The sequence below is a fragment of the Saccopteryx leptura genome, chromosome 4, assembly GCF_036850995.1.
Source record: "Saccopteryx leptura isolate mSacLep1 chromosome 4, mSacLep1_pri_phased_curated, whole genome shotgun sequence".
Taxonomy (NCBI): Eukaryota; Metazoa; Chordata; class Mammalia; order Chiroptera; family Emballonuridae; genus Saccopteryx; species Saccopteryx leptura.
This window is the reverse complement of record NC_089506.1, coordinates 182253092-182279121: the sequence shown is the minus strand read 5'-3', so window position 1 is coordinate 182279121 and position 26030 is coordinate 182253092. Positions and strand designations below refer to the sequence as shown.

The 26030-nt window shown below is 41.6% G+C and overlaps 1 pseudogene; it reads left to right on the top strand.

Moving 5' to 3' along the window:
- Positions 1–23703, top strand: part of LOC136404293 (peroxiredoxin-2-like) — an 87197-nt pseudogene extending 63494 nt beyond the window's left edge.
- Positions 23704–26030: the final 2327 nt, after the last annotated feature.

The window sequence follows — 26030 nt, the reverse complement described above, 5'->3', positions numbered from 1 at the left end:
TTTAACCATTTGACTCACCAGTGAATGCATCAAATATGTGTTATGTGACTTGCAAAAATCATTCTTGCTCCAACTTCCTCCACTGCTCATGAGGTGCAGAGCCAATCTGATGGTCCATGTGAAGCCTTGCGAAGCTGTGGTTACTGCAATCAGAGAGTCATTGCTTTAGGCGTTGTAGAAACACAGCACTGTAAGGCTGAGCAACTCTTCCCATAGACACTACCACAGCTAGATAAATGATACCTTGGGAAAGTTATAAATTTCTATCACTTGATTTCAACTGGAGAATGTAATACCACAATGCTGACTCCTCCGTCCTCATCAGATCACAAACAATGATAGACTTTCTACCTGATTTGACATGGCAGCTGAATCTACTGTATCCATTTCTGACTTCACAAGGCTGTCAGTCTCAGCACTGAATAATATGAAACCCATACTTGCCAAGTCTCTTACTAAAATGCCAGATGAAGAAAAACTGCTACCATAGCCAATTTGTAAGCTTGAGTAGCTGGTCAGAGTGGGGGGAAAAAAAAATCACTATTTTTGTGACCAAGAATGGAAAGAACCAGGTGATAATCCACAGATGACGAACTTATGAAGAAAGAAGAAGAGTGATAGTTAGGCTGGCAATACAACCCACCTATTGCTAGACAAAGTTAATGCTTACTCCTATAAACATACAAAGCTATATATTAACAACACTGGGAATGCTCTAGGAAGTGTTTCTTCTCAGCTTTGTAAAATTTCTGTAGCCCTAAAACCCTTTGATAAACAAGATATTAACGTGCTTAAGTAACGAGTCAGGGGAAGACAATGTATACTATAGGTGAGGGAATCAATCTTATCAGGGTGTAAGTATTCTAGAATGTAAACCTGTACAGGATGAGACTATGGTCAGTTCTATATGTTTAGAGCTGGCATAGAGTTGTTCATATTGAGGCATCCATTTTACTGGTTTGATAATATGATTGGGGTAGGAGTAATAATAAATCTTTATAGTACCTTATAGCCAATGAACTTAAAGAATAGCAGAACATGCCACCCCAAAATGTGTCACTTTTGCATAATGAATATTTTGAGTTGAAGGCAACTGAGAGGCAGATGCAAGAAAAGGTCTCGCCCTTTCCTCTATTTGCCACAAATCAGGATACATTTGTAAAGATGTCTTCATTTCCTTCTACCTGGAAGGCAGAAGCTAATCACCAGAGACACCTCTACATGCTTATCAGTCCAGAGGAACCTGTATAATAAACCTGGTTAAAACTAGCCCTCATCTACCATTGTTTCCCCATATATTTGTCTTCCCACAACTTCCTACCTCTAGTAAAGCTCAAAGTCCTTTTCCTTTGTCTGAAACTTCTCTGAAAATGTATTGTTCTTTTTGTTTAGATGCTATATAAGCCCGAGTTTTACCCACCCTTTTGAGTTAGTCATCCCTGGGTGATCCTATGTATATGTAGGATGCACATGTTCATAAACTGCTGTTTGTTTTTCTCTGTCAATCTGTCCTTTCTCAGTCTAATTCATGTGGCCCCAGTCAGAGAATCTAAGATGGATAGAGAAAAAAGATTTTTTTCCTCTTTTAGAAAGTGCTCATAGCCATTATTTTATTTTGATGTACACATATTGATACACATGACACAACTCTGAGGTAGATAGGCATGCTCTTTTATTTTTTTCTGAAGTGAGAAGCAGGGAGGCAGAGAGATAGAGTCCCGCATGCATCCGACCGGGATCCACCCAGCATGCCCACCAGGGGATGATGCTCTGCCCATCTGGGCCATTGCTCTATTGCAACCAGAGCTATTCCAGCACCTGAGGTGGAAGCCATGGAGCCATCCTCAGCACCTGGGCCAACTTTGCTCCAGTGGAGCCTTAGCTGCAGGAGGGGAAGAGATAGATAGAGAGAAAGGAGAGGGGGAAGGGTGGAGAAGCAGATGGGTGCTTCTCCTGTGTGCCCTGGACAGGAATCGAACCCAGGACTTCCATACTTTGGGCCGATACTCTACCACTGAGCCAACTGGCCAGGGCCTAGGCATGAATTTTTTATGTGAGGAAACTCAGACCTAGATAAGATTCATATACAAATGTCACAACCAGTAAGAGATGGGTCTGAAATTGATACCAAGGTTTTCTAATTTCACATCTTCTTACCATACTTTCATACACAAGACAAAATCCTAACTAGAGTCAAGTAACTCTATTTGGAACTCTCATACTAGGGACCTGAAGGTGGAGCTTCCCTGCCTAACTGAAGCTTAAAGAGGTGGGTGGCAGAAATAATCCAGCAGCCAGTGATGGTTAAATGAACCTCTCAGTAGTCATCAGGAAAATAGACATTTCTGCAATGGTTCCAAGAACTTTGTGGTTTAGGTTTTTTGACTGTTGAGGTATGTCCTGTTCTAACTTTCCTTTCCTTATAACTTTAACTTTTATTTCTTATTTAGTCTGCTTTTCAGTTAAGGTCAGAGTCAGTCAGTGGAAGTGTCACCCAATATCAGAGCAGATGTTGGAGCAAGAAAACAATATGCACTTTGAGGATATAGGCATTGTGTTTGGATATTCAGTAATTCGGGGTACATCAGCAAAGATGTAAAGCTTAATGGAATAATGTGTGTGAGTGTACATAGAAATTAGAGATAGAATGGATAATTTTTATTATGTTATGACTAGAGTGCTATTTTTAAATGATATTCTGTATAGTTGTCTGTGTCTGCATATGTTTCCATGTATATATATGTATAATGCCTATGTGTATATGTGTGTTTGATATGTCTACATGTGTATGTGTAGTGCATGTGTGAAAGTGTGTATGTGTTGGATATTTTATATTGTACAATAAAATGGGCAGTTGGTTGGAGCAGTGATGGCCTGGACTGATCTGATATTTTTATTTTTTTGCACATGAAACATCCTGTAATATTGCATTCTGTGAGTAGAATTAACATTTGCACATGAACTAAAAAATAAAGTATTAATAACTTCCTAAGGCTTTTGGCCTTTGAAGCTTTAACCAAAGAAGAGAGAGAAGATCCTAGGTAGTTTGACTGCATTTGAAGGTATTTGACATCTGGTTTAATCACCCACTTACTAATTACAGTTTGCAGAGCTTGGGTTAAGGGTGTAGTCCTGTATGGTCAATTCTCCTGAGATGGTACATGGTCACCCTTTTCTCTGAATCTCCCTTTCTTTCTCACCTCTTTGTAATAGACCAGCAGGGAGATGAGATAGTGCACTCTAGATTCACCTACTTCTTTGATTTTCATAGCCTGCATAGCGGAAAGATCGCAGACTTTCCTCCAGCATGTCTGATGTTCTGATGGTGCTCCCCGGATACCTCTTTTCCATTCCTCATCACAATGTCATTCTTTGTTGTCATGTTTACTGGACTCTGAGTATCATGAGGGTAGAAGCTGTCATATTTGTGCCTGGTGCATGGTACATGGCCACCAACTCAACATGGCCTGAAGGCACAGTAGCAGGTAAGGAGAAAGATCCCCAAATCCAAGGCAAATGCTGAGGGTAAAGAACTCGTCTTGAACATGGAATCTTGCTCTTCTGCTGTTGAGGCAAATGAAGCTAATCTTTAAAACAGCTACATGCCTGGTAAATAACATTAGTGATAGAATTTAGTGGAGAAATGAGATGGCCCGTGTAAATGAATTTTGCTGAGTGTAAAATTATTTTACATACTTTTACCCAAAGGAAGAAGGCATACTTTATTATATAGGCATAAATGTAGGATGAGGAAATGTAACAAAGGAAAGCAATTGAAATTCTGTACAAAAAAATTTTTTTAAAGGCTAAGGCACACACATGGTTGTATATTTAGGAACAAAGTCACCATGAAAAGGAAAAAAGGCAGGCAAACTCCTTCCTATTTGAACCAATAAAATGTAAATGCATGTTATTTCCCTATGAACATCGTTATATTTGATTTGTAGAGCACTGTTTTCCAGAATTTAAAATGCCACAGTCCATAGAGAGAAACAGTTCCTCTGGCAATCAAACCTTGAAAAAAAAATTTAGACTTAAAAGCAAATACATAAGAACAAAAAAATATGCTCAACTCATGTACTGAAAATCAAACCAATTTTATTTCAAGCTATTAGCAAGAAACGCTTGCCTATTTACCTCCTGCATTTTCCCAATAATTTATAATTAGAACCCAGCAGTAAGTATCGATTTCCAATTGATGTATATCATCTGTGCCCTAATAAACAGACAGACCTTCAGAAATCTATCCAGGGAAACCTTTAGAATACATGACATGAGTTAAACATATTTTATTTAACACCAGAAGAAATTTGCATTTCATCTCTCAGGCTTTTACAAAGCTGCTCTAAATGATTTAGCTGAGCTTTTAGGTTTCAGAGTCATTTCATTTCAATTTGGGCACACTCTTATGTAATTCTTAGCTTTTGTTCAACCAAATGTGGATGACCGACATTTAGCATGTGGAATAACATGTCAAAGATATGGGATGTTTAAATTCATGGTTTGTGGATTCAGTAAAGTTGTGAAATAAATCCTTTGATGCGTGTAAAAAAATATCACAGTAAAATGTAAGTGAAACCTAATTATAAAATGTAAAAGAGGTCTAATTGTTTACCAGGCTCTTGTAACTGGAGTCCTGCTGGGTAATCTGCCACAGGCTCCCCCAGGAAGTAGTAATGCCCTGTTCAGTGAAGTCCAGGGAGGTTTAGCTCCTACAAATGCTATCACTGTTTATGGGCAAGTGGGTGGGGCATTTCTTCCAGGAGCTAGATCTTCTCTTTCATAGGATTGGCAACCTATTCAAGGCATGATCACCAAGGAAGGAGGAGTCACACAGGAAAACCTAGGTTTTAAGATAGGAAGCAAGGAATTAGTGTTCCTGAAAGATAGCTCTAAGCAAACCGAGGGTCCTGGTCTAATGTATTATTTTATTAGCCTTTTTTTTTTTTTTTTTCTAAGCTAAGAAAAAAAAGTGAAGGTCTCATTACTTTGCATCAGTAATGTGCCAGTTTACTGTAACTTCCATTTAGATTTTAGTAGCAGAACAAAGTGGGGTGTTTTTTGGTGGTGGGGGGGCAGAGTTATGTTTTGTTTTTAAGGAAGACAGCAATAGACAGGTTTAATATAAAGTATGGGCCCTTGAGCATTTGTATGAGACTTTGTTTTTATTTTCTGGGAAAAAAGGATCCTATTACCAAGTTCATTTGTATAATAATCATTCATTAAAATAGACTCCGTGGCAATGAAATACTGTACTTGAATTCCAGCACAAAGCCTTTAAAAAGTAAAATGTCAAAACAATTAAACTAATTAAGGCAACAAAATAGCTTTTTCCAGCTTAATGACAAGCTGGTCCCCAAAACGCACTTCAATGATTTTTCTTTCCTCCAGAGACACTTGAAGTAGAAGCAAGGATAGAATTTTCTGCTGTCATTATCTCGCCCAGCGTCACTAGGATCCTAGCCCAGCTGAACTGTCTGGCAGAGGAGGTAACATGTCGACTTTGGGCTAGGTTCCCTCTCTCCCTCCCTCCTGGTCTCCCTCCCCTCCTATCTCTCACAAACGTGTATGAGGGTGTACTATGCTCCAGGCACTGTGGCTGGATAGCAGACTGAACCCAGCTGTGGATCCTGAAGTCAAACAGCTGATGGACCAGGAACAGAACACATAAATAACTGGAATCCAGGAGAGAGAAGCAACACGAAAAATTACTGGGAAGTTGCAAGAATAGTACATAGAAATCCTGCACACCCTGTGTGTGCCCAGAGACTGAATTCAAATTCTGCCAATTGTTTCAATAATGTCCTTCATAGCAAAGGGTCCAGTCCAGGATCTTGGATTGCTTCCAGTTGTCACCTCTCTTCAGTATCTTTGGTCTGGAACAATTCTTTAGTATTTCTTTGATTTTTCATGATCTTACCATTTTGGCAGATTATGGGTCAGTCATTTTACAGAATGTGTCTTGATTTGGGGTTGTCTGATGTTTCCTTATGATTAGATCTTGGTAATATATTTCTGGCTGAAATATCAGAGATACTGTGCTCTTTTTATTATATTCTATTGGGCGGCACATGATGGCGGAGTTCATACTTACAATTTGATTCCTGTCGTGTGTTAAACAAAAAACTTTCATGCCCAAAAGCTTTTCTGACACAAAGCTTTTATTGAACCAAATGCTAGCCAGAAGAGTTCTGGGTCCTGGGGCACGCAGTAAAACCACCAGCAGCAGGGCCAGGCTGAAAAGGCAAACATATCTGCTATTCTGGAGCTGATGGGTGCTTTTATACATTATGTTTTGTGGAAAAAGAGATGTAGAATGTTTTGAAAGAATTTACATTGTCTACAGATAAGTAAGGTGGGAAAAGGTGAAGCAGGGGCACTTCTAGGATGGGTGTACAGTCAGTAAGGTAGAAATACTTACTTCTCATTGGTTATAGGCAACTGTCCTGACAGTTCATGCATGTGTAGGATGCATGGTGTCCACTGGTCACTACAGAAGTTGATTCAAAGCTCGAATGTGCATTCAAGAATGTGAGCAGTCTTTTGTTAGCTGACCCACAGTTATTAATTAACTGGATAACTACTTGTGTCTCCCCTTTTCACTCTCCAGCCCACTCTAATTTAATTTAGAACATCTCAGAATTGTTCTCTGGTCAACTTTCTGTCAGGTTTTTTCCATTGTAATTTACTTTTTAAAAAAACATGGACTAATATTTTGTCAAATACTTCAAGACCATGTAAAATTCTGTTCTACACTTAAAGTTTCCTCACTAGTTTTAATGTCCTTTGATGTTTCCTGCCTAAATTATTTATTATGGTAAAGGTTGCCAAAGGAAGGTTTTCTTTCCTAGCCATTATTTCCTTTACATTTAGTACATTTCTGTTTTTTAGGTGAGAGGAGGGGAAATAGTGGGGCAGACTCCTTCAGGTGCCCTGACCAGAATCCACCTGGCAACCCCACCTAGGGCTGATGCTCAAGTACTGACCTATTTTTAGCACCTGAGGCTGACACACTCAGACCAACTGAGCTATCCTCAGCACCTGGGGCCACTTGAACCAATTGAGCCACTGGCTGAGGGAGGGAAATAGAGAGAGAAGGGGGAGAGGAAGGTGGGAGAAGCAGATAGTCACTTCTCCTGTGTGCCCTGACTGGGATTCGAACCTGGGATGTCCATACTCTGGGCTGATGCTCTATCCACTGAGGCATTAGTCAGGGCCACATTTAATACATTTTATTTTTTTCTCCATGATTTGCAAGAGAGAGATAGAAACAGTAAGTGGGAGGGGGAGAAAGAGAGAGGAAAAGGGGAAGAAGAAAGAGAGAGAAAGAGAAGCATCAGCTTGTTGTTCCACTTAGTTTCTCCATTTGATTGTACACTCATTGGTTGCTTCTCATATGTGCCCTCACTAGGGATTGAACCCATGACTTTGGCACGCCAGGACAATGCTCTATCCATTGAGCCACCTGGCCAGGGCTTTAGTACATATTCTTATTAGGGGCTTTTCTGTTAGAAGAAATAGTTTTCTCTTCTTATTTGTCTGTTTATTTGTATCAGTGTTGACACATAGATTCTTATGAATACTGCTATTCAGTAGGTTATAATTCATTCCTATTATTATTTGACGCTCTGTTTTTCCCACATTTGGTCACTGGGAGCTCCTTCAGGTTTGCTTCTGTTTTTCTGATATGACCCCATTATTCTTTGAGCATCTTACTTTAGGGGACCACGTAGTATTTCAGGCCCCCCTTTGCCACAACCACCTGCGTTACAACAACCATCCAGTTTTTCAAGGAGCTGTGGCACATTTAGGGTGGTCTTTGGAACCCAAAATTTGGACAAGTAGAGTTTTACTGCTCCCTCACCCTTTCAGTGGAAAGAGTTGGGATATATACAGGGTGGGGCAAAAGTAAGTTAAAGTTGTGAGTATGTGAAACACAGAGTTTATCCTGGTATTATTTATTATTGTATTATTTGCCATACAAACAACTGTAAACACACCTTTGCCCCACTTTGTATAATATATAATACATGTATATATATGTGCACATTGATAAGTATATTTATCATATATATATATATACATATACATATACATATACATATACATATACATATACATATATATATTCTTGAATTTGCATCAGTGCCTCCAATTCCAAGCCAGAGCCCCAAGGCCCAGTCAGTCTAGCCTCCTTCTTTCTATGCTTGTACCTCTTTTTTTTCTCTGACAGGAGAAACCTGGCTCCTATTTTTTTAATATCTTGATACTTAGACTGTAAGCCTGCCCTTCCCCTCCTACTCCCTCCCTGCTGGTCCCAATGAGGGCTCAGGACTGCTTACACCTGTGACCCCACTCTTCAGGCCTAGCTAATGCCTTTTTGTTTTTTGTATTTTTCTGAAGCTGGAAACAGGGAGGCAGTCAGACAGACTCCCGCATGCGCCCGACCAGGATCCACCCGGCACGCCCACCAGGGGGTGATGCTCTGCCCATCTGGGGCGTCACTCTGTTGCAACCAGAGCCATTCTAGCACCTGAGGCAGAGGCCACAGAGCCATCCTCAGCGCCTGGGCCAACTTTGCTCCAATGGAGCCTTGGCTGTGGGAGGGGAAGAGAGAGACAGAGAGGAAGGAGAGGGGGAGGGGTGGAGAAGCAGATGGGCGCTTCTCCTGTGTGCCCTGGCCAGGAATCGAACCCGGGACTTCTGCACACCAGGCCGACGCTCTACCACTGAGCCAACTGGCCAGAGCCCTACCTAATGCCTTTTTGATGAAGGAAGGAAGGAAGGAAGGAAGGAAGGAAGGAAGGAAGGAAGGAAGGAAGGAAGGAAGGAAGGAAGGAAGGAAAGAAGGAAGGAAGGAAGGAAGGAAGGAAGGAAAGAAGGAAGGAAGGAAGGAAGGAAAGAAGGAAAGAAATATTTTTTGTAAAAAAGAGAAGAGAATAGGAAGAGAAATGGTGTATATTTGTTCACATTTGATTGCTTGGTGTGTAAACATACTTTCATTTTAAAGACAATTGATTTTGATTTGATGGCTGTTCTGGTTCTTGGTTATGCAAGTGAAGTATTGATTTACACAGCAGAATGACCTCTCCTTGTGTAATTCTCCCCACATATTTTCATAGTAGCCATCAGACTCTCATTCAGTAAGGAGCTCATGAATACCCGGACCTTTCTGACTGGTCTCTTCATGTTCTAATCTAGAAAATCAATAATAGTCATTAGACAGCAAAAAAGGTTAATTTTGTTTTTCCAGTATCACTCATGAACACAATACTTAATTTTGAAATAAAAGCTACATTCATTGTTACAATGAAGTCCCTATGAATTAATGGTCCTTCTCATGTTCAGTGTCTCATAGGAAGATGGAGGAAGACTCCATTGATGAGGTATTTGAGCTGGGTCTTGAGGAGTAGGACTTGGAACACTTTAAGTATATTTTTTTGGAGTAGTTATCCTGTGACATGGACTTTAAAAAGTGTTCCATGGTCAAATAAATTTAGTAAATATAAGTTTACCTTAAAAATCATATGTACTATAAGATTATTATATATTATATATACATATTAAAAGCATATCTACTATATACTCACCTAAAAAAATCAGAAAAGACTCTCAAAGTTCTTTAATAAAGAAATGTATTAAACTTTATTTTAATTAGTTTCTCCCATACTTGTTTAATAGTAATTTTTGTGAGCAATAATTAACCAGCAAAATAAGAAAATGGTTTTGACACCTTGGAATAAGATAATTTAAAATGAATGTTAGTAAAGTGCACAGGGAGAGTATTCCAGTTTGGCAGAAAAATGTCATAGGTAGTAGTGGTACACAAGATTAAAACTCTTGAATGCATGTGCAATAATTTGAACTTTATTTGAATCAATGTATAGTAATAGGCAATTATGATATTTTCTACACATAATGTTTACAGATTTCAGGAGAAGAAATGACATTTGTTGAGTGTCCCCTACATGTCAGCCACACACACATACACACACACATACAACTGAAGATTAAAACTACCTAACCCCACAGAGCTTACTCTCTACATTAGCAGGACTTTATTTTTTTCTGTTGTCTTTAATAGCAAATGTTATAAGGAGAATCTTGCAATCTTGCACAGGCAGATAAGTTGGTTGTTTATTATAGAAACGACAAAAATGCTCATCAATTCTTCAATGGAAAGGATTGGTGGTTTACAAAACCCAAGATTCTTTGAATTCCTTGCCTCAAAGACCCTTCCCTTGCCATTGCCACTTGTAGGAGATCAGAATCTGCCACCCAAATATGCCACTTTGGAGTAAGATTTATTTTGAACTGAAGAGAATTGAGAATCACCAGCGGCAGAGAGAAGCCAGCCACCTTGGAGCTTCTCTTATCTAAGTAAAAGCAGCAGCTTCTGGAAAATGAGGCTGCCGTAAATTCTTTCATCTGGGCAGTTTTACTCCTGGAGAGCAAATGTGAATAAAACCTATCTCAAAGCCCTTCTCTGGGAGAATTTTATGGCCCTGAAGGAGAAAGGTCTTGCATACTTTACATGTAAACATGATCACATATTTTATCTCCCAATTGTTCTAAGAACCCATATGTTTTTCCTAAAGAAACCTATTTATTCTTCCCATGAGAAGCCTTTGTCCCCTCTCTCTTTCCCCTAAGTGAGGTTCACAGCCTCGAATCATTTAGTGAGCCGGCTACTTCTCCGGTTGGTTTCCATGTGCAAACAAATGAACCCTTTCTTCTGTTGACCTGTCTTTTGTCAGTTTATTTGCAGGTCTCAATCACTAAACAGAAGTGAGTGGAGGAAAAGTGTTTTCCTTCCCAGCACACCATTCTTTTTGGTTTGTTTTTTGTAGGGATGGATATTTTATTTTGTGGAGGATGAGGGAATTAAAGATTCAGATTCTGAATCAAGTATAATTGAGGGGAGAGACTCTACTGTTCTAACTAGAAAATTCTGGCTGCTGATTCACAAAAGGTCCAATAAACAAGACTGATATTCATATAGGATCTAGTCAAGAGACAAAGGAAGGTCGCTGGTGAGAACTGTCTTCACTGAGAAGAACGACGCGCCACACAGAAGCACATGATGAAGCGGATGGTAGCATGGGTGGCAACAACATCCCAGCACACCATTCTTAAACTGTTATGTCATGATCCTTACCCAATCCTAATCAAGTACCTACACTGAAAGACCTAATTTCATGCAAACTTTCAATTAGAAATAAATTCCTCTCTTGTCTTTCACTTTTGAGGTACTACTAAAGCTCTGTTGAGATGCTATACTCCCTTACTGTGGGAAGCAATAACTCAGCCCCCTGTCTTATCAACAGGGTTTTTGGGTGTTGATTGGGAGCCTACACTTGACATTCTCTGTATCTATTATCTATCTATCTATCATCTATAATTTAAACTGTTTTTTTTTTTTTAAACTGAATTAAACTGTATTTTTAAAATTGAAAACCACTGATATTTTTAAACTGTTACATAAAGAAATGATTATTGAAGAGGATACTTTAGTGCTGCTATTTAGGAAAGGCTTCAATCTGAGTCAGTGTTTTCTCTGGTTAGACTATTGGCCTCAGTTTGGCTAATGTTCTCATTTTGTTATTAAACGAAAAGTAAAAGGTATGACTAATTGGAATTTGATAGGTCTGGAAGAAGACTTAGAAAGGGTCTCTCCTCATCATGAGAATAACTAAAGACCTGGAATCAACTTGGAAACAGTGTGAAATTAGTAAACTTCCTGAAGGTGCATTTCTTTTCCACATAATATATATATTATGAAGACTTTCCCCCTTGTGTTTGGTTCTTCATAAACAGGTACAATACCATTTTAATATTATCATTTATAATTTTTGATTCTTGCCTTTTGGGTGCCATGTGGTATTACTAATCTAGAAGTGAAAATCGGAAACTCTTTGGTAATTGTTACTTATCTTTCCTTCTACCTCGTGGGTATTTCTCAGGCCAACCACTCCCCTGCCCTCACTGCACTTTCTTCCCAGGTCCATGTGTTTTCTCTCTCCCCCAGGTCCATGTGTTAACTCTCTCCTCCAAGATCCATGTGTTTTCTCTCTTCCCCAGCAGGCATGTCATTCTGAGATCTGGGTTTATTTCCCCTCAACTTGCTCTATCTCTCCTCAGGGTGAAAACTTCAACTTTAGATTCCTTATTTTCCTTCATATCTGAGAAAAAAAAGATTTCATAGTGAACATTCACGGGGAACAAATTTTTGAGGTTGTTAAAGACATTGAAGAAGCAAACATGCACATATTGCATATCTGAAAATTTGGTGAGTGATTATTTTAGCAAGAAAATTGCCCTGGTGACATGCAAAGACAGCATTTTAATGTGTTGTTTGATCATTTCTTAAAAGATAAAAAAATTTAGTCTTTCAGATTTGTTTGATAAAATCATTTCATTGAATTGTATTTCTTTAAAAAAGTTTCTGCCCTGGTCAGTTGGCTCACTGATTGAGCGTTGACCTGGCATGTAGAAGTCCCAAGTTCAATTCCCAGTCAGGGCAAACAGGAGAAGTGACCATCTGCTTCTCTCTCCTTTCTCTCCTTCTCTCTCTTTCCCTCTCACATCCATGGCTCAATTGATTCCAGCATGTTCACCCTGGGAGCTGAGGATGGCTCCGTGGAGCCTCTGCCTCAGGTGCTAAAAAATAGCATGGTTGCAAGCATTGGTCCCAGGTGGATCTCGGTTGAGGAGCATATGGGAGTCTATCTCCCCTACTCTCACTTAAATTAAAAAAAAATAGTTCTCTAAAAGGTTAGAATTACTACCAACTTTAAACTATTTACCATTTATCAACTCTTTATATTTCTTCTGTAATGTATAATCTGTTCATATCCTTTTTCCATTTGCCTATTATGTTATTTATATTTTACTTAATTTTTAAGAACACTAGTAAGGATAACAATCCTTTATATCTTGTGCATACACAAATATTTTTACCAATTTATTATTGGCATTTTTTATTTTCTGATATGCAGAATCTTTACATGTTTTATATTCAAACCCATGAACATTTATTCTAGATTCCTCTGAAGCTTTATTTAGAATAACTTCCGTACCCTGAAACTATACTGTCATCTACATTTTGTTTTGTTTCCTTTTATTTTCTTTTGGTTTTAGTTCTGTTGAAACTCTAAAGTTTCAGTAAAATTGGAAAGACAGATTAGCTTTAAAAGTTTTAAGAGCAAAATAAAATGACCACAAAGGATGATAAGAATTATATAATGTTGGAATTAGAAACTTTGAGCCTGTTGAATTCGATTTAACCAACATTAATTTAGTGCCAGCTATATGAAAATCCTTTTGATGGATATGCTAAGCCAGTGGTTCTCAGACCTGAGTGGACATTAGAATCCATTTGGGAGTGGTCAGTTACTCTGTTGTCTGGGCCCCCCCAACAAAGCTTTTGATTTAATTGGTCTAGATGAGGTGTAGGCATCTGTATTAAAAAAAAATCTGCTCAGTTCTTCTAATGTGCAATAATGTATGAGAACAAGAGTAGAACAATTCTTTGCATTTCTAGAAATGGAAGCTAAGACCCTGTGACAACTCAGGATGCTGGAGTTTAGACATTGGTCCAGTGTTCTGTCCAATACACTTGAGTTTTTCCTGTGGTTGTAAGGTCATGGATAGGAAAACCTGAGAACAGTTTTCACTAGTTCTGAAGGCCTTTTCTTCAACAATTTCCAATAGATTTGAAGGCCTTTTTCTCCTTCATATTGCTGGACTTTTGGTTTCGTGACTATATTTATTCTTTTCCTAGTTTTGTTTACCACTATGACAACAATCACACCAAAGCTTTGGTTTAATATCCCCCTTCTCACCTTCCTCCCAACACCTCAAGATAAGCGGATGGACTGAAAATGCCACATTTTGGGGACATTTTCACTGATACTTGAAGCTCTGTGTTACCTTTACACTCAGAGGTTAGCAGTGGATTAAAGGAGACCTGGGATGGAAAACAGGAGGATGAGTGACAAAGGAACGGGACAGAGGACAAGGCAGCAGCAGAGCGAGAACATGTAAGAGAAGGGTCCAATTCCTCTGCCACCGAGTTCCTTGTTCACCAACACAGTGGTAACCTCTTACACCCTGGAGTTGTGGGTGGGTGGGGGGAATGTTCGCCATAAACCGAGGGGAGCAGTGGAAACAATTTATAAAGCTCAAGTGCCTGGTAAATTTCATAATGACACTGACCAATTTCTGCATTTTCTGAGGCACCATGATAACTAGCACAGTGTCTTGAGTCATCCATGGCCTCTACTTTAGAAACAAAGGTAGCCCTGAGCAAGTTTTATCTGACTACTTCCACTCCCAAATAAACTGAAAGATCATTTCAGAATAAATAATCCAACTAGATGTTAATACTCTAGGAATGTTGTTTATTTTATTTATTGTTGTGATCTTAACACTTAATGCTTGACATGGACTTGTAGCTCAGCAGATTATTTGTTTAATGAATTAGTGAATACCATGTCCAAATTCTCCTGGGGGTCAGACAGCTGTTGTACATGAACAGATTAGGCCATGGAGGGTGATTGAGAAGCAGGGTACTGTGGCAATCTGGACATCTAAAGTTCTTCATGCTTGTTGCTGCTGTAGTTTTTTAATTAAAATGCTGTGTTAGGCAAAGCGCTGGAAGCTATATTTGGACAGAGCTGCATGTTGTGAACTATGTACTAGTTACTATAATATTTTCATCATTTTCTTGAGTTTAGATGGTAGTAAAGCCAGCCCCTTTGGAGTACTCTTATTTCTCAGTGTGATGAGGATTGCCGCAGGTGTTTAGGTCATAGAGCCCAGTGTTTCAAAGCCGGATGAAGCCTGAGAGATGATAGATACAAGCCTTTTATTATTATTATTTTTAAATCAACAAGGAAGCCTTTGCCCAGAGAGGTTAAGTGAAGTGTGTGAGATTAAACAGCCTGGTAAAGGAGAAACTAGTCTGTATCCAGAGGACTGGAATCCCAATCTGGTATTATTGTTCCCACACCACGCTGACTGAGCATTTTATGGAAAAAGCTTTATTGCATTAATTCTCTAAATGATCATTGCTTAACTGGAACCATGCCTGCTTTTATTTTAATTGAGGTTTTATTTTTGTCTGCCTGGAGCAAGGAGAGCATTATGGTATTTTCAATGAGAACCAAGGAATTACCTGCACTTCAAATATTAGCAGTTACATTCTGCTAAAGACGCATGTGGATTATCTATTAGAAGCATGGCGTAGGTAAACCAGAAACATTTCATACTAATTGTTATAAGTGTATTATCCATCAAAATGTAAATTTCCCAAAGTGGGCTTTATGTGGATCATAATTTCCTTTATTACAAAATGGACTTGAAAACTCTGGCTGGCTCCTTGTCCTTATATAAAACCCTCGTTTCCTGTGGTGCCTCCAATTTATTTTTTCACAGCTTTAACAGCTTTCCCACTGTGATTTTCTATATCTGTTGCAAATGTTCAACAATTTACAGAGAAAATTTCAGTCCATGGCTTTCTGCTTTTAGCTTTTCATGTATAAAGATTAAAGAATGAATGTGCAATCAGCAGATATATAGAAAACATCTCCTGCTAGAATAAAATAGATGGTTCAACTTCTGAAACCCCAATGGAATTTATAATATCTACCTACAGCACTTCCTCTCTTTTGTGTTGTGCCTTCTGATAAATAGGCTCCCAGAAGAGACAATTTGGGGAGCTGGCAAGCACTTTATTTTTCTTTATAGGCTGCCATCGCGTTGCCCAGGCCTTGCAGGTGGGAGAAACATCAGAAGCAGAGAGGCAGAGGAGACCTAGTGGTGATGGTGACTGACAAATCAAAGGAGGCCTTACACCGCCTAATGTGAACCTTAGAGGCTAATGGCCTTCTGGAAAATAGCACAGAATTTGAAATTACACCTAGAATATTGATAATCGGGTGTTGCAACCTCAGTACTTAAAAACATGGTGATGCAGTCAGGCACATGCTGGTACATTTAGAGGTAAGGGGCTGATTCTTGATATTGCATATGGTTGGTGTGTGAGGTGTGTGTGTGTATGATTTTGCATGTCTTTAGTGAAAATGCTGGCATTTGTAAAAATGTCTTTCTTTGAGGTTGGAACTGTAGAAGTACTGCTGAAACAGGGGAAGGAAATCTCCAGCCCGCCCAGTTTGCTCTGACTTTGTCCAAATGGGGGGTCCTGAGGGCATCCGGGGCCTCACGCATGTGCTCCTGTTCAGTCTCAAATCTAATCTGTCTGTTCCTGATCTTCCTGACTTAAAACTCTGTTTCGGAAAGAAAAGCTACCATTTCTGAAATGCATGAATATAAAAACATTTATGACACCTTTATTTTGCTTTTTTTTTTTTAATTTTGGGAACCTGTTGGAAATCTATGAAGTGCTCCAGGAGTTCTAACTGAGCTGCTCTAAAGCAGCATGTATGTTTAAAGGCACACTTCCACCACTAGGTTACTGAGTTATTCAGGAAAAATTTCTCGCTATCCCTCTTCATTCTTCTGGCTGGTCTAAGAATTAAATTGACATGAGGCCGAGTAGCAGGAGAAAAAGAAGTTTAATTTCATATGTACGAGAGGGGGCGCTCCATAAGAATGTGAGACTCGCCTGACCAGGCGGTGGCGGAGTGGATAGAGCGTCAGACTGGGATGCGGAAGACCCAGGTTCGAGACCCCGAGGTCACCAGCTTGAGCGTGGGCTCATCTGGTTTGAGCAAAAAGCCCACCAGCTTGAACCCAAGGTCGCTGGCTCCAGCAAGGGGTTACTCGGTCTGCTGAAGGCTCGTGGTCAAGGCACATATGAGAAAGCAATCAATGAACAACTAAGGTGTTGCAACGTGCAATGAAAAACTAATGACTGATGCTTCTCATCTCTCTCCGTTCCTGTCTGTCTGTCCCTGTCTATCCCTCTCTCTGACTCACTCTCTGTCTCTGTAAAAAAAAATAAATAAATAAAAATTAAAAAAAAAAAAAAGAATGTGAGACTCAAAGGCAATCATACAGTTGAGGCTTATACGCCATCCAGAGCTGAGGAGAAGGAGGCAGAGGTCTGGGACTACAAAAGGAGGAACACAATCTACAGACAAGTTTGTGGTGAACAAACGTTTGCTGTGCGCTGGAGGGAAAAAAGGACAGGGAGAAGATTTGGAACAACCAGTTCACTACAACCATCTCATAGTCTTTGTAGTTACCTCTAGTGATAGCTCCCTCCTGGGTCAAGTTCCCTGTCTAACTGAGGCCCTTAAGGGGAGGCAAAAAGCCCTTTCTGAGTCATTCATTTCTTAAAAATAATCAGCCTGAAATAACCCTCACTCCAAAGAGACATATTTTGGGGTGACAGCAGCCTGCTCCCCTACAAAGGTTACTGGATAGGGATAATGCATTGGGTGTAGAACCAGTGAGGGCTAAAACAGTAGTTTTATGAGCTGAATTGTGTCCCTTCAAAATATATATGTTGAAGTCCTAACCTTCAGGACCTCAGAATGAGACTATACTTGGAGATAGGGCCTTTAGAGAAGTAATTAAGATAAAATGAGGTCATGTGGGTGGGCCTTAATCCAGTATGACTGGTGTCCTCAGAAACAGTTTGGACACAGATAGCCATAAGGAAGGACCCCAAGAAAAAGATAACCATCTACATGCCAAGGGGAGAGGCCTCAGAGATCTCTGACTTCTAGCTTCTAGAACTGCGGGGAACTAAACTTCTGTTGTTTAGTCTACCCTAAACTTGTGAGTAGTACTCTGTGATGGTAGCCTGAGCAAACTATTACAAGGAGTTTCAGGAATACATGAACTGAATTAAAATGATTTGTTTTCTATAGCGTTTGACTTACTAGCATTCTCATATCCAGCTGCCCCTTTTTTTTTCTACTCCCATTACACTTTTAAAGATTGTCTTTATTTTTTGCTTGGAATACAATCGGGCAACAGTGAGAAGGCACCACCAGCTCAGGGATGGGAGGAGCCTTACCAGTGATGTGACAGGAGTAATTGCTGGGGAAGGTAGAGAGGAGTTTGGGGAAAAGTTCTCATTGTCTTGTGGGTCATAACTCCCTCTACCCCTCCCATCCACTGCCTGGTGGTTAATAGTATGGATGATATGAGAACATAAAATAGAGAATATTGGTATTACAAAGATATATATTATATAATGATTACATGTTTAAAATGAGAATGGGTATTTACTCTTGTGAATCCATTAAGATGATTGGAGATCAAATTAGCTAAAACTGTTCCAAGACTGAGATTTGCGTTGGATGTTGAGGCGGTGCTATACGCCTTTGCCACTCTGATTATGGTCCACAAATTCACAGCCGCAGCATCTCCTTAAAGTTTGTCTGAAATGCAGATTCCTGGCTGTACCTCAGAGCTACTGAATCAGCATTAACATTTTAACTGGGCTTTCGCATAATGCAGCTTAAAATTTGAGAATTACTAATGTATGGTATCAAGTAACAAACATCTATAGAGGGGGGGATCCTAGCTTATGGTGAGCATGAGTAGGGTGGTCTCACAGAGCAGCTGGTGGACCTAAGTGTCACCTAAGGTCGACAGTTCAAAAGCTGGGTTTTGTAGCTGAAGCTTCTGTATATTACTACCATGTTTCACCAAGATAGAGCAGGTCAATAGAGGCTTCCTTCTAGGAGTTCCTTGGGCAGTGTCACAGTAAGCCACCCATCTAACTAGAAGCTCAGAGCCACAGATTTATATTTGCCAGTTCCCAGCTACCCATTTTTTATATATATACATATCACATATATTAATATATTATATATGTCTCCTCCCTCCAGCTCTGTTCTCTGCATCTAATAGTGGGAGGAGAGAGGAAGAGGAGTGATGAGGAAGAAGCTTAGAGAGCCACAGGATATCTTTTTTTTTTAAATATTTTATTCCTGACTGATGCCAGGTAAAACTAAATTCCTAGGAGGAAAATGAAGAACACTTAATTAATAAATTACAGTTCTTGTCAAAACCCAAAACACCGAGGCCTGGAAAACATGGCGTCACACATTGCACTTTGGTATTCCCATGGTCACATTCACAGTCTTTTTTTTTTTTTTTTTGGTGGCAGAGATAGAAAGAGTCAGAGGGACAGATAGGGACAGACAGACAGGAAGGGAGAGAGATGAGAATCATCAATTCTTCGTTGCGGTTCCTTAGTTGTTCATTGATTGATTTCTCATATGTGCCTTGACCGGGACGGGGGGCGGGTACAGCAGACCGAGTGACCCCTTGCTCGAGCCAGTGATATTGGGCTCAAACTGGTGAGCCTTGCTCAAATCAGATGAGCCCACGCTCAAGCTGGCAACCTCGAGGTCTCGAACTCGGGTCCTCGGCATCCCAGTCTGACGCTCTATCCACTGAGCCACTGCCTGGTCAGGCTCATTCACAATCCTTTTATAAAAATCTCTTTAGTATCTATTGCTTGACGTGCATGGGTTGTTTTTTTTTTTTCCTTTCTGTGTTTTTCTGAAGCTGGAAACAGGGAGGCAGTCAGACAGACTCCTGCATGCGCCCGACCGGGATCTACCCGGCATGCCCACCAGGGGGCGATGCTCTGCCCATCCAGGGCGTCACTCTGCCACAACCAGAGCCATCCTAGCGCCTGAGGCAGAGGCCACAGAGCCATCCTCAGCGCCCGGGCCAACCTTGCTCCAAATGGAGCCTCGGCTGCGGGAGGGGAAGAGAGAGACAGAGAGGAAGGAGAGGAGGAGGGGTGGAGAAGCAGATGGGCGCTTCTCCTGTGTGCCCTGGCTGGGAGTCGAACCTGGGACTCCCGCACACCAGGCCGACGCTCTACCACTGAGCCAACCAGCCAGGGCCCATGGTTTTTTGTTTGAACAACAGCCCTATAGGAGTATGTCATCATTTTTGTATGTCTAGTACAAAAACTGAGGTTCCAGGGCTAAATATTAATGCCAGGATTGAAGTTCCAATAGAAGGTCAACACCTAAGTCCTCAGTGCGTATCTATCATAAGCTGTTTCTGTCACGCATCATTCTTTCTCCTCCCTCTGCCTTCCCTCCTTTATAATGCCCTGCTGAACATTCACAGAAAGGACCACCGTTTCTTTTAAGACCTCAGCTTTCTCCTCTCAGCATGTTGGAACAGATGCTGTTTGAGATACCACCAAGCTCTGTGTTTCTATATTTTATTTAAAAGGCAACCCCCACAAAAGCAGATACTCAGCCAATTAACTTTTGAAGTTTATTCAAACAATGCATGTTTAAATGTAAAGAAACAAACATAACGTTGACGAGCATCTAGGTACACACAGAACAAAGCCTGATGTCATCCCCACATGTTGCATCTCTGTTTTCTTTTCATCTGTTGTGACTGCTGACTAAGCCCTGAAAAAGGTCAGGTGAAGACCTTTGCTTTATAGGGAGGAGTGTGCAGAGAGGGAGTGAGAAGGAGAAGGAGCTTTGGAGGGAAAGGTTCCGAGCAAAAATAGAGGAGATGACATACTAAGGTGGACACCTCCCTGTTCTTCCAGTGACTTAAGAAGTTGAAAATGATATTATATAAAAAGCTACTGAGATGCTATTTTCTGAAAATGGAAAAGAGAGGAACAGTTGGTGAGAGCAGGGTGTGGGAAGAAGAGATGTGCCAGAATTGGACATTTCCTCTTTCAAAATTGTGCTTCCCAGTTCAAGAGTAGGGCAATCCTCCTATTTCGTGCATCACTTCAAAGCAACAAGCACAACTCTTTTGCAGAAGACCATCCACCACATATATTGCTGATTGAATCTTTTTCCAGAGCAAAGGCTTTCTGAGAGTCACGTTAATGACAAGGATATATGAAAAAAAAAAAAACAACCCACAAGAAACAACCAGGCAACATTTTAAGATATTGACTTAATGTACCTTAAAATTTAAAGGGTTGAGTTGAAAAAGTAGACATCAGTGTTTTCAGAGCATACACAAGGGTGAACTTGGATACTGTTATAGAAAGCAAGAAACTCACAATGCAAATAATATATAATAGTGTATATCAATGCCTTCTAATAATATATGGTCCTATGGAAACTTTGGTTCTTCAAAGCAAACACTAGGAATATTCGAGCCCAATATATCATGTTAGTAGAAATGCAAAATAAAGTCTAGATTGGATCAGATAAGAGTTGTTGCCTCCCTTGCTAATGAGAAGCCAGAGTTACAATTAATGAAAGCTATGTAAATGTACTCCCGGCTGTTAAGATTACAAAGAGAGTTCAGGGCTGGGGATAAAGGATCTGGGAGAATAGGATCCACAATCAATTACAGAGAGGTCCTCCTATCTCGGACAGGCACACACATTTTGCTATCTCATCAGGGAACCAATTGCATCCAGGTGCCTTTTTGGAAGAAAGATGTAGGAACATGCTCCCTCCTATTTGGGGAATGATACAAGGGGGCTATTTCTGAATGATTAATTAACGGGAATCAATCTTCATTGCTTTGCTACTGACGTGAAAAGCGCCATGCCTGTGCAATAATCGCATGCAATTATTCAACTACCCCTTTGGCAAGGACAACGTAATTAGTCCTGGTGGTGTCTAGAGATTCTCTTTATTCCCAACAAATTGGCAGTTTTAATCAAGTGTTGCTGGAAATTTATCATAACACAGGGAAAACAATAGGTGAAGGTACAGGGCCCCAAGCTGTGTGACTCCTATCTACAATGGTACAAATTTACAATGCTAACAACATGATGAATACTACCAATCCATGAATGCGTTGATTATAATTTCATATCAGCACCAGGCCTTGGCAGTACTTATTTGTTTAGAAACATGACAGTAACCCTTTTTGTTCCCTGCCTTGCATTTATTTCCTGAGGAAGCTGAGGTCAGCCTTGGTGGCCTTGAACCTGGAAGGTTTAAAAGCACTGAGTGCCAGAGGAGGTTTCCAGAAATGCTAACCTGCTCCCACTTCCGGAGTCTGAGAGCTTCCTCTAGCAACACAGATAATATGAAAAGCAAGCGTACCCTGTCCTATATTGTGTCTTACTCAGGAGAGCCTTCCGCTGGGGGGATTTCCCCTGTATCCCAGGGCATCTCCTTTCCACTCTCTTTTCCCATGCCTCCTAAAATGTTTGCTTAAAAACTAATAGTTAAGCCCTGGCCGGTTGGCTCAGCGGTAGAGCGTCGGCCTGGCGTGCGGGGGACCCGGGTTCGATTCCCAGCCAGGGCACATAGGAGAAGCGCCCATTTGCTTCTCCACCCCCCCCCCTTCCTCTCTGTCTCTCTCTTCCCGTCCCGCAGCCAAGGCTCCATTGGAGCAAAAGATGGCCCCGGTGCTGGGGATGGCTCCTTGGCCTCTGCCCCAGGCGCTAGAGTGGCTCTGGTCGCGGCAGAGCGACGCCCCGGAGGGGCAGAGCATCACCCCCTGGTGGGCGTGCCGGGTGGATCCCAGTCGGGCGCATGCGGGAGTCTGTCTGACTCTCTCTCCCCATTTCCAGCTTCAGAAAAAAACAACAACAAAAAAAACCCAAAACAAACAAACAAAAAAACCAACCCCCCCAAAAAAAAACCCCCAAAAACAAAACAAAAAACCCCACAATAGTTAATATTTATCAAGCTCTTGTAACATACTAAACACTTCCCCTATGTTGTCTAATTTAATCCTCCCTGATACCTTATATTGGGAAAAACTGTTTTGTTGTTTTTTGTTTTTATTAACCATTCCTGATTTTACAGAAGAGGAAAGAGAGGTTTGGCAAGCCGGGGGCAGCAGAGCAGGGGTCCCAAACCCAAGTGCCGTGTTCTGTGTCTACTCACTGACCCGTCCCCTGCGCCCCCTCCTGTCCTCTGCTAGCCTGAGGTGCTGCTCACTGTTCTTAGGGTTCTGGTGATAAGAAGGTAGACTGACTTGATGTGCTTCCACTTGATTTAGAATGCCACAGCCTACATTACCACTGCCTTCTGATTCCAAGAAGACATCATCTCAGGGGTTTGTATATTTTATGTTGTGCTTTCATAACCGGCACACGCATTTGTGTGTGTGTGTGTGTGTGTGTGTGTGTGTGTGTGTGTGTGTGTGAGGGGGGGTGAAGAGGGTAGGTATACAGACAGCCAGAATTTCTGAAACTTACCTTGTCAGTAAGAACCTGCGTGGGGTGCAGGGAATGCGAGAGCGCAGGTCCGCTGGTCTGTGCGGACCCCGTGCCCCAGGCCACCGCCGGGATGGAGGGTGCCTTCAAGAAGGTGAAGCTTTTTGACCGCAGGGGAAACACGTGGCCCTCTTTGTCTACCTTTGCACTTCACTTTCGTGTGCCCCACAGAGCACCGCTTTCAGCGAGCGTGACGAGGACCTCCGCAGGCTGCGCCACAAGGTGCTGGGCCTCTGCGGACCCACCGTTCACCCACTTGGCTTGGATTCACACTCCGGGATGGAGGAAGGCTTGGGCCCCCTGAGTATCCCCGTGCTGGCTGACGTCACCAGAAGTTTGTCCCATGATTGTGGCGTGTGGAAGGAAGATGAGGGCATGGCCTACAGGGGCCTTTTTGTCATTTGGTAGCAAGGGTGTCTTTCTCCAGATCGCCGCCAATGATGTGCCTGTGTGGTTCTCCATGGATGGGGCTCTTTGGCTGGTCCAGGCCTTCCAGTACACAGATGAGCTTTTGTCCCTGCTGGAAGCCAGGCAGTGACACAATCAGACCCAATGTGGGTGACAGCAAGGAATTCTCCCAGCACAACTAGGTTGGCAGACAGGTGCCCAGGCTGGGCTCTTGGCCCCCACCTGAGTACCCCATGCTGCCCCAGAAAGGCCAGATCTGCCCCTTCATATTCCATATCTGTGACCCCTAAGGCAGGGGTCTCAAACTCAACTCAGCATGTGGGCCACAGAGCAAGATCACAGCTGTTCGGCGGGCCGCACTAGGTCTACAAAAGGCAACTGTTATGCAACACTTTTCTCACTGCAGTTGAAAACAAAAAAAAATCAGTACAACAAGCACAATCGTACATGCAGTTTACTCAGTGTCACAAAATGACCAGAAACTGTAGTTCGCATCACAACTGCTATTAACTAAGCTAATATCTAGCTAGGATGCTAGAGAAATGAAAAGTACAAGTAGGCCCCTAGGCTTACTTAATTTTATCCAAAATATTTTGAACTTCGTGGATTAGTCTGCGGGCCGCACAAAATTGTTCGGCGGGCCACATGTGGCCCGCGGGCCGCAAGTTTGAGACCCCTGCCCTAAGGGATAGGCCTAAGCCTTCTTATATTCCCGGCTGAGTGGTGAATGGTGACCCATCCATGGAACCCCTCAACCTGACACAGGCCTAGAGATGACCAATAAAGTATGAGGGACAGGAAAAAAAAAGAATTCTGGTGTCCTTGTTAAAAATCAGGGTTCTGGGCCCCTCTCCAGATCTACCCAAGTCAGATCCCAGAGAGGGGCCCGGAAACCTGTGAAGCAAGTGCTCCAGTTCTATCCTATAAGTGTGGTCTAAGGCAGAGTATCTCATAGTGTGTTTCCCCAAGAATTGGTTTGATGGGATATTAATCATTATATGGAAAACATGTCCCGTGGTCAGATAATCCAGGGATATGTGGGATAAATAATATTCAACAAGTTTCTTCTAAGAGACTCTAAATTTAATGCTCAGCGAGAATTTCACTGGCAGCAAAGGTTACCCTAACGCCTGGGCTGTGGAGCTCTCTCTTCAGCAAGCATCTCCGGAGACTAGGGATTTGCAGAACATACCTGGGAGATCCAGTTCCAATGAGCGCTTAATAAAATAGAAGCATCACCAGGAAAACTTGAGCTGCTAGCTTGAACAGTTATGGAGTCATTTGGAGGCACAATTACCAGTATCTTTTCCCTACGGGTATCTAAGGCAATTTCTGGAAAATATTTATACAGAAACAGTGTTAAGCTTATCCAGGAATTAGAGAGTGTGCTGAATTTGCTTATTTCAGGTGAGCTTGAGAAATGTTTTAATTCTCTCTCTGATGGGAGATTTTAACAGCACGTCCTTAGAGTCATGCTGGAATAGTCCTCAGGAAATAAACCATGATCCAATTTTTCTTTTTCTGTTTCGCTCTCATCGTAGCAGCATAGGCCGAGGGAATGAAGGTAGTTATTTAAAGGTTGTTTTGGCATTCGGAAGGAGTCTGGGATCCTAGGCTGCAGAGGGTTGGAAACATATCTCATAAATCAAAAAATGTTAGCCCAAATCCCATTGCTTAAAGGTGAGCCCTCTTCCAAACAAAACCTGAAAGCTCAAAGACATCCCGATCAGCACGGTGAACACCAGAGCAGATGATTTCTGGCCTTTGTAAAATGCAGCATTCTGAAAGCAGGTTTCAGGAAGGAACACATCAAGTAGCAGTAACTCCCAAGCCCACAGAGCTCATTTGTGGACAAGGCCTTGTCAGTTGCTGCCCTGATCTCACTTTCACTCCTTTGTTCTACTTGTTGCGAGAAGGAACATCTGGCTCAGGGCCTGGAAAGCAGACTCCAGCTCTGATTGCACCTGCCCCAGGAGGAGAAGGAGAAATGGTTTACTGACAAAAGGTAGAGCCGCATTCCCACCCATTAAAGCAGCTTGTTTGATCCCTTCAAAGCTCAAGATCAAAGGCAGGCTTTTCCGGAGCTGCCAACCATAAAGCTACAGGCAAGAGAAGGACCTCTTTGTTTTCACACAGCCAGGTGGACTCACCATTCCAGTTCTCAGCTGAGGAGGAGGGGCTGCGGGCAGGTTGACGGGGTTGTCTCGCATCTGGCTGGTGTCCGTTAGGATCCTGGACCTTCTCAGGAAAGCAGATGCTACTCAAAGAAGATCGTGGCAAGCCAAATATCTATTTGGCAAAGAGCCCGCTTAAATCTTTTCTCTGTCCTCACCTCCACCTGGAGGCCAGGTTACCAGCATTTAGTTTGAAGGGCATACCCACACATTTCTTTGCCCAAGGAAAGCTCCTAGCACCTTGCCTCCTCTGTGATCGACTGAACCCCATGGCGAGAAAACAACTCTGTAGTTTTAAGTGTATTTTAAAAATCCCCATTTTTATGTGCCGCTTG